Source organism: Lactuca sativa, chromosome 2 (assembly GCF_002870075.4).
Source record: "Lactuca sativa cultivar Salinas chromosome 2, Lsat_Salinas_v11, whole genome shotgun sequence".
Taxonomy (NCBI): domain Eukaryota; kingdom Viridiplantae; phylum Streptophyta; class Magnoliopsida; order Asterales; family Asteraceae; genus Lactuca; species Lactuca sativa.
The window spans coordinates 154,395,605-154,404,524 of NC_056624.2; the positions used below are offsets into that span (position 1 = coordinate 154,395,605).

Here is an 8,920-nt window from a genome sequence, read left to right on the forward strand (position 1 = left end):
ACGCACGACTCACTGAGGCTACTCGGAGGGCTATGACTTGGGAAATTCTTAGTAAGAAGGTGAAAGACCGTTTTTGCAGTGAGGGTAGCATAGAACAGGCCCAACGAGAGTTTTTGAATCTTCAGAAAGGAAGCATGACGATTGCTAAGTATAACACTACCTTCACTGAGAAGTCACAATTCGCTACTGATTACTGCCCAAGGTTATATATAATAAGGATCTCATAGGCTAAGAATGTGTGGTTTCGCTCTACTTCCTTTTCCTCGTTGGGATGTGGATATAGAGTAGTATCACATATTCGAAGGCCTGTCGGATCTAAGTTATATATGATTTGTATACCCTGTGTAATCGTAGCAGGACTCGATATGGATCATCCAGTGAAATGTTAATAATCTCTTAGGATTCTTTAGACATTTCCATTCTCGCGCGAACCCTGTGGACAACCCTAACCACTTCAGTACACGGCAGAAGAGTTGATTCAGACCTAGAAGAGGTTCATTGAGAAGATTTCCTATTCGGAAATAAATGAACTGGGTCGAGACTATTGAATGCACCAAGTGCCTATATTCTTCTAGGGACGCCGGTGCGAAATTTGCCTAAACTTCCGAGATTCCCAGTCACTCTTTATGAGGTGATGACACCCATTGTCAGATTCGGAAGTGAGGTAAAATAGAAATTCAATATGTCCATACGAGAAGAGAACCCTAGGAAACTACCCGAAGGAAACCAACGCCGATTCCAGTCAAAGATACGAGGCAGACCGAGGGAGCCAATACATGGAACCCGGGAAGTGTCTTTTCCTCGTGTTCGTCACGCTAATACACCCATAAAATAATACAATTTAGTGAGTTAGTGGTTACACTACTCACGCTATGTGTTAGGTAAATCGTCGTTTCCCGTTGCCAGATACACTATTAGGGCGGATCCCCGCACCTCTATTGAGAGTGTTTAGCCATGAACCTCTCCTTCCGCTGTTTCGTTCCGAACCGTTCTCAAATCTCTCCAGACCGGAGAGTGAAACCTTTCCCAGTATAAAGGTAACGTAGTAGGACCGACTCGCATCTTATAGCCTTTTTCCGATACTCATACACCTACCTTGATTTCCAGGACTACATCATAGGGATGTAGGTCGACACTCAGACAATCAGTACCCTAGGCACATAAAAAATTTATACCTAATACGGTCAGGACAGATAGGTCCATGGTTAGCCATCGTCTCTTATTATCTCGTATTCCTTTTCGTGTAGGAGAAACCATGCCACCGAAGAAGCGTAACCAGTCCACAAGCAAGAAACCTACTCTCTTATTCGATGAAGCTACGTTCCAAGCTGAAGTCTCGGCAGCCGTAGCAGCTGTCATGGCTCACCTGAATGCTAACAACGCCAATGTTAGCAAGGTGCCTGTCGGGGTTTCCGATTCTAGCAATGGACAGCAGCAACCAACACTTTCATACCCAGTCACCCAAGAACCTCAACCGAACCCACTAAAGAGAAAACTCAAGATTGAGAAGGGAAGTACCTTGGCTCAAGGACCTTCCGAAGGGCAACGAGCTAAGACGGACAATGCTCCTGTAAATCCTTCCCTCCCGACTCCAAGAAGATCGTACCTAGGAGACCTTCCCCACTGCAGCAAGTGCAGCTACCATCATCATGGTGCCTGCCGGGAACTCTATTGTGCTAGGTGCAACATGAAGGGACATACTGCTCGCGTATGCAGAACTCCAGTGGAGCGTATTGCATCAATCACCAATGTGACGACCAATCCAGTTTGTTGTCTATGTGGTGAGAGTGGACACTTCAAGAAGGATTGCCCAACTGAAGGAAACAACAAAGACACAGAAGGAGCCTGACTCTACTGCTTAGGGAGAAGCGTCAAGGAACTCGGTAGATTTTGGTACGTCTCTCGATCTCAGATAACTAAACTAAATACATTAAAAAGGGCTAATTCAAATGTAAATATTTCCCAATAAGGCGAAAGTCGCAGCACTGTTATAAAACTTAAAATTCATTAGGTAAAACTATAATGGCTAAACATATACGTTACGGCCATGTATATTTAAGATGGACAGACCTAGAGTGAGCGAATGCCGCCTCATTTCTTGTTCCTTGTTTGGTTGTGGATTTAGGGCGGGGTCGCTCAGTCAACAGTCCTCCCCTCCTTAAATATACATGACTAGTATATGTGAGGCGATTATAGAAATGCCTTGTGAGAATCCACTCATGAAAAGGTACTCTATTCGGAAACACTTAGAACTCTCTATAGTTCCGCGTCGACTCTATCGGTCCAAGTATCCGCGGTAGTGATACATAGGACGAAACCCGAGACGCCTAGAACTTGTGTGCCTGTTCGGCACATGAATTTATCGATCTTCATTATATATAATGTCGGAGTGTGCCAACTTCGACGACTCTATTGATCATGGTTTGACTTCGTGCAACCATGTGTACATCCTTAGTGCTGTGTAAAAAGAACTTTCTCCGTAGCCATGTCGTCAAATAAAGGTTCTCCCGAATCTAAACCTAACACAAATAATCAAACCTAATGCGATCCGTCAATCGTCCCTCTTATCTCAAACCTTCCGAAGTACCCAAGAGAGGGTATCGTGCGCTATTGACCGACCCCTCGTAGTCAGATGGACACCGAAGTGAATGACACTGCAGATGCTCCAGAAGACGACAACCATCCGAAGCATACTTCGTAGATTCCCCAGAAAGACCCTTCGCACCTCGCACATCAGGTTTGTGAACCCAGAGAATAGAACTCATGAGACTGACCACTATAACCAGGTATATGCGTAAAGGTGGTATACAATTGAGATCAAAAAGATTTAAGGTGTGCGTTTCCTCCCTACTCCCTGTTCCTTGTTGGGTTGTGGGTTTGGGGTGGAGTCGCACAGTTGAACATCCTGCCGATCTTAATTGTATACTGCTTGCATTTATTTAAATTTATTCAAGATTCAAAGTAAACTGTCATTTAGGGGCGAAGCCCCTAATCGAATGGAGGTTCGGGGACAACGCCCCTGGCTGGGATTTTTGGAACAAACCCGACTTTTGACTTCGGTTCGACCCTTATAGAAGGAACCTGGATTAGTGACAGTTTTCAGACATCAAACTGTTTTTTGTGACAGTTTTCAAACATACAACTGTCTTGAGACAGTTTTCTGATGGAAAAGGTTTTAACTAATTTTGATCTTCATTTGATGGTACACTCGGAATTCATAACAACTAGATTTTTTGTTCTTGCTCTCAATTTCTGAGTCTTATCCGATTAAAGATTAGTTTTACCACCCAAATACTTTAATCTATACCCTAAATTTCTAACATTATGTTTTATACAGAGAAATTAAAATTGAAGATTGCTTTTGAGTACAAATATCTACAACATAGCAATTTCTACAGGATTCCTGGGGTTAATGACGATGAACAGTTATGTATTGTAATGGTACTATATCCATAAATTTGAATAATTAACATTTTTACACTTTTCTTTTATTAAAAAAATATCATTCATTTTCACAATTGATTTGTTGTATGTTGGCAACGCTTGCAAACAGGTTTGTGGCTGTGAAATGCTTGCAACAGTTTTATGGCTGGGAAATCTAAATCTTTTACTTCTTGATGATAAAAGATGTGGAACCTGGAGTAATGAAGGTAATACATATATTTGGGCATTATACTTGAAATCTTTCATCCATTAAGGCATTTTAGTTTAATTTATTAACATGATGCCAATGAAAGTTGAGATGGCAAGTTATAGTTGCATTTACCTCAGTAATTAGCAGTGAATAGTTCTTAATGGGGTAATTTGGAGGTAACACATAAGTTTTTTATTTAACCGACAAAAACTTTTATGTGCTTACCCTTTTTAGTTCGCACATGTCAAACAGTTTGTAGGTTAATCTTTTTGTGGAATTGATATTGGCTTGTAGATTATGCTTTTTGGTACTTGTGATATGATCTAATTATTGTTGTTACTAATTTGTTTTGTTTGCAGTTTCTGGTTATAAAAGGCTTGCTTTAAACACCTTCAATAACACTTGCTTAGATTTAAAGATAATCTATTTGATGTGATGCAACATGAGAGTTTGGGGCAATTGAACCAGTCCATGTTGGAAGATCAGGAAGAGTTTTGGTGGCACCTAAGTGGCTACACGATTAAGTGATAAGCATGTAGTAGATTAAGATAACTATTATTTGAATTTCTAGATAATGTTTGTTTGCAATTTGAATTATTAGCTAGTTGTTAGAGGTTACGTATTATATAAATGTAACTAGCTTTGTTAATAAAGGTATTGAAAAATTAAGTCATCTTCTTTCACTCGAAGAGTGTAAGTGATTTACCTATTTTGATTATAGGGAAAATCACTTGCGAGGGCAATTATCTTTTTGTCTTGTTCGCCTTTTAGGCAACTTCATTTTTTTGGTATATATTTAACCATTTAACTTGTTAATTTGTTCACATATAACCATTATCACCTGCTATAGCTAGTGATATTGACAATATGTGAACACATATAACAAGTTAAATAGTCAATTATGTACAAAAATAAATAAGTTACCTAAATGTAAACAAAACGATAAAGATGATTACCTGATAAGTCATTCTCCCTTGATCATATCATGATGTTGCTGAAAGGGTACTCTTTTTATTCTTTAATTTTTATTCTTACCTCATCTAATTTATTTTAAAATGAAGTTTTTATTACCAAAGGGTTTGTAGCCTAGCGGTATCAGGTGGTGTCCTCCCTCTTTGAGGTCGAGGGTTCAAGTCCCGTTGTGGACATAGGTGAAATAGGTGTTGTTAGCTTAGGAGTAGATTAGATTTGCCGGTTAAAAAAAATGAAGTTTTAATTAAATTATATTTACATTAACAACATCACTACTTAATCGATAAATGTTTTTTGGAAAGTTGTTATAAATTATACAATTTAAAATCTTTTATTATTGAATCTTAATCCTCAATACGCTCTAGTTAATGAAAAATGTATAAATCTAGTTCATAAATGTATTAACAACATCACTACTTCATCGATAAATGTTTTTTGGAAAGTTGTTATAAATTATATAATTTAAAATCTTTTATTATTGAATCTTAATCCTCAATACGCTCTAGTTAATGAAAAATGTATAAATCTAGTTCATAAATGTTACTTAGGACCATAGAGAGGAAATGAGGATTCAACTTCTTGCTGATTTGAACCATAAAAAATTTAGATAAATGACATAACTCCAACAAAAAATGGAAATGATCATCTAAATCCAATGAAAAAGACTTTTAATGAGCACATAACATTCCATGGAGACAACTTGATAAATAAATATCAATAGTATTTGAGATTAGTTTGAAAAAAAGAAAATTAAGTCTAAAACGAAAAAAAAAAAAAAAAAACAAAATATTGAGCCTTTTTCATAAAAGAAAAAAAATGAGTTTAGCTATTTATGACCACCAAGATCTGAAATAACAAATTCCGGATGAACTTTGGGTATTCTTAAAAAAAAAAAAATTTTAAAAAAAAAGTTTTAGGTAAAAATCAAAATATAGGGTAAAATAACCCAATTTTTTATGTCTAAAATTTAAAATGTGCCTCCAAAAAATACTGTATCTGTCCATTTCTCTTCTTTATTCCTTGGACAAACGTCTCCCACACTGATAGTGATACCTCAGTCTTCTCCTTCTCATCCGAGTCGATCGTTTCTTCTTACGAAGGTGCGGTTTCTCTTCACCGTTTTCTAGTTTTCGATCCTATTACTCACCACTGTTGAAATCTCAGTACATTTTTTATCATATACTTTGCATTTTCAGGCTCTTAAATACTGTAAAAACCCTAGAGATGGAGTGGAATCCAAAAACCGTACAGTTTCTGTCGGAATCTTTCCTTGGTACACTCTCCCCTCAACCAGAACCCCGCCGCCGTGCTGAGAAAAACTTATCCGACGCCGCCGAGACTCCTAACTACGGCCCTGCCGTTCTCCGCCTCGTTGCTGAAACTTCCGTGGACGAGCAGATCCGACAATGCGCCTCTGTTAACTTCAAGAACCATCTTAAAACCCGGTGGTTGCCCTCATCTGCAACCCGTATTCCTGATGGTGAGAAAGAGCAGATTAAGACTCTAATAGTCCCTCTCATGCTCTCAACTACCCCGAGAATCCAGGCTCAACTTAGCGAAGCCTTAGCTGTGATCGGGAACCATGACTTTCCAAAGTTGTGGCCGGATTTGCTTCCGGAGTCGACGACCAGTCTCGAAACGGCTATCAATGCGGATGATATTGCCTCAGTTAATGGTATTCTCATGACTATTAATTCTTTGTTTAAGAAATTCCGGTATCAGTTCAAGAGTGATCCGGTTCTGCTTGATTTGAAATACTGCATGGATAACTTCGCCGCACCGTTATTGAGCACCGTTGAGAGTATTTCAGGGAAGATAAATGCTGCTGCTAGGTCCGTTGCAACGGTCCGTCAATTAATTGAAGCACAGATACTCTGTTGTCGGATATCGTATTCGCTAAACAATTTGGATTTGCCCGCGTTTTTTGAGGACAATGCAGATAAATGGATGAATGAGTTTAAGAATTATCTCACTGTGAGGTATCCGGATATTGAGGATGGCGATGGAGATGGCCTTTCACTTGTTGACGAGCTACGAGCAGGTGTATGTGAAAATCTAATCCATTACATGGAGAAAGAGGAGGAACTGTTCCAAAAGTACTTAAAGGAGTTTGTAGTCTCCTTGTAATTGCATCAGCATCGCCAAACCGTGAACGGTTGACCATGACTGCCATCAAGTTTTTGACCATGGTCAGCACAAGTGGTCACCATGAATTGTTTGCTGGTGATGAGATATTGCAGCAGATTACTCAGAGTATTGTTATTCCCAATGTGATGTTAAGGGATGAAGATGAAGAGATCTTTGTGATGAATTATATCGAGTTTATAAGAAGAGACATGGAAGGGAGTGACCTTGAAACAAGAAGGAGAATTGCGTGTGAGCTTCTCAAGGGTATTGCTGGGAATTACAAACAGAAGATCACAGAGAGCGTCTCAACACAGATACACAATTGCTTGGCACTGTTTGCTAAAAACCCATCTGCAAACTGGAAATATAAAGATTGTGCCATTTACTTGGTTGTCTCTCTTGCCACAAAAAAGGCAGGTGATGCTTCAATCTCAAGCGATCTTGTTGATGTTGAAAGTTTCTTCAGATGGGTTATTGTCCCAGAGTTGAAGGAACAGGATGTCAATGCTTCCCCAATGTTGAAGGCAGGTGCACTGAAGTTTTTCACAATGTTCCATGTCTTGATACCTAAACCCATTGCCATGGCTCTTCTTGGTGATGTGGTCAGGTTTTCTGGTTCAGATTTTAATGTGGTTCATTCTTATGCTGCTAACTGTATTGAGAAGCTTTTGCTTGTCAAAGACAACAATGGGGTGCATTCACAAGCAAGATACACGCCAATGGACATCGGTCCCATTCTTCCAGTTTTGATGACAAATCTTTTTGGTGCGTTAGAGAAGCGTGAATCAGTATATTATGAGGTGTATCATGCGAGTTCTTCAGGTTGCTGATATCTCCCCCGAGGTGGCTTCATCCACCATTACTCGGTTAACCAAGGTTCTTAACAGGGTCTGTGTGAACCCTAAAAACCCGGTGTTTAACCATTCCCCCGAGGTGGCTTCATTATCTTTATGTCTCTCTTCCTGGTGAAGCATGAGGTAGAAGCTCTTGTGGACTCGATAAATTCTGTTCAGGCAAATTTGTTTCAAGTAATTTTGAGTCGGTTTTGGATACCCAATCTGAAGACCATAACCGGGTACACGGAGGTTAAACTGATTGCAGTTGCATCAGCTAAGCTGCTTTGTGAATCACCATCAATGTTGGATCCTGCAGCTGAAGAGCTTTGTGGGAAGTTGCTGGATGGTGTTGTGACTCTTCTCTCGCTGCCAGAGGAGGGAAAAGTTGAAGATGAACAGGAAGTTCCAGATTTTGGGGAGGCAACTGGTTATCAAGCCACCATTGTTCATCTTCACAATGTTGGTAAAAAAGAGGGGGATAAATCAAGGATCCAAAATACTTCTCAATGGCTTTACTCGTGGTTCTCTCTTCTAAATTCAGTGGGAGATTCCCACTGGTTATTACTAGATACCTTTCTCCTGCTAATCAAGCTGCACTTCTCCAGTTATGTGATTCCTACCATCTTTCTATAGTATGAAAAGACGATTACAATTCACTATTATCATCTTTCCAGGTTTTTGTGTGTTGGGAAAGGTATTTATTATAATTAGTAAGCTGAATATAGAATGTTAGTAGAAGTTGGATATTTGTAGAGCTGGTATATCCATTGTTAGGAACTTACATATCAGTCATGCTGTTATAAGCATTGTGAAGTAGTTAAAAAGGACTAAAAGTTGTTGCTACTTTGTAATTTTCTTTTGTCTAACCTGCTCAGGAGTCCTTGATGGATAGATTTTATATATATATATATATATATATATATATATTAGAACCGCTGACATATGTACCGATTAAATCCTATTTTTAAACTACTTCGGACTTGAGTGATTAACCTCTTACAAAAAACGACACCTTTTCAATCACAATGACTCTAGAAGTCACCAATTTTTAAAAATAAGACAATGACTCTAGAAGTCTATCATTTTTGCAAAATAAATAGAGAAATTTTCGGATATAAGCAAAACATACATCCTAATGCCAAAAACTGACCAAAAAATAGAGTTTCCAAAAATGACCAAGGAATCTTCAGCGGGTCTTCTACGAACTCGACTTTCATACTGTTGACTCGTTTTAACAATCAAAATTTCGGAGTTTTTCATAATTTTGCTTAGTTCGTAGTACTCTCTGATCTTTTGCGAACTAAACAATATATATTTAGATAAATCATTTTTTTAATTGTTTTATTCCATT

General features: G+C 38.7%; 1 pseudogene; it reads left to right on the plus strand.

The window, feature by feature from the left end:
* Nucleotides 1-5,717: 5,717 nt before the first annotated feature.
* Nucleotides 5,718-8,460, plus strand: LOC111883467 (exportin-2-like; annotated as a pseudogene).
* Nucleotides 8,461-8,920: the final 460 nt, after the last annotated feature.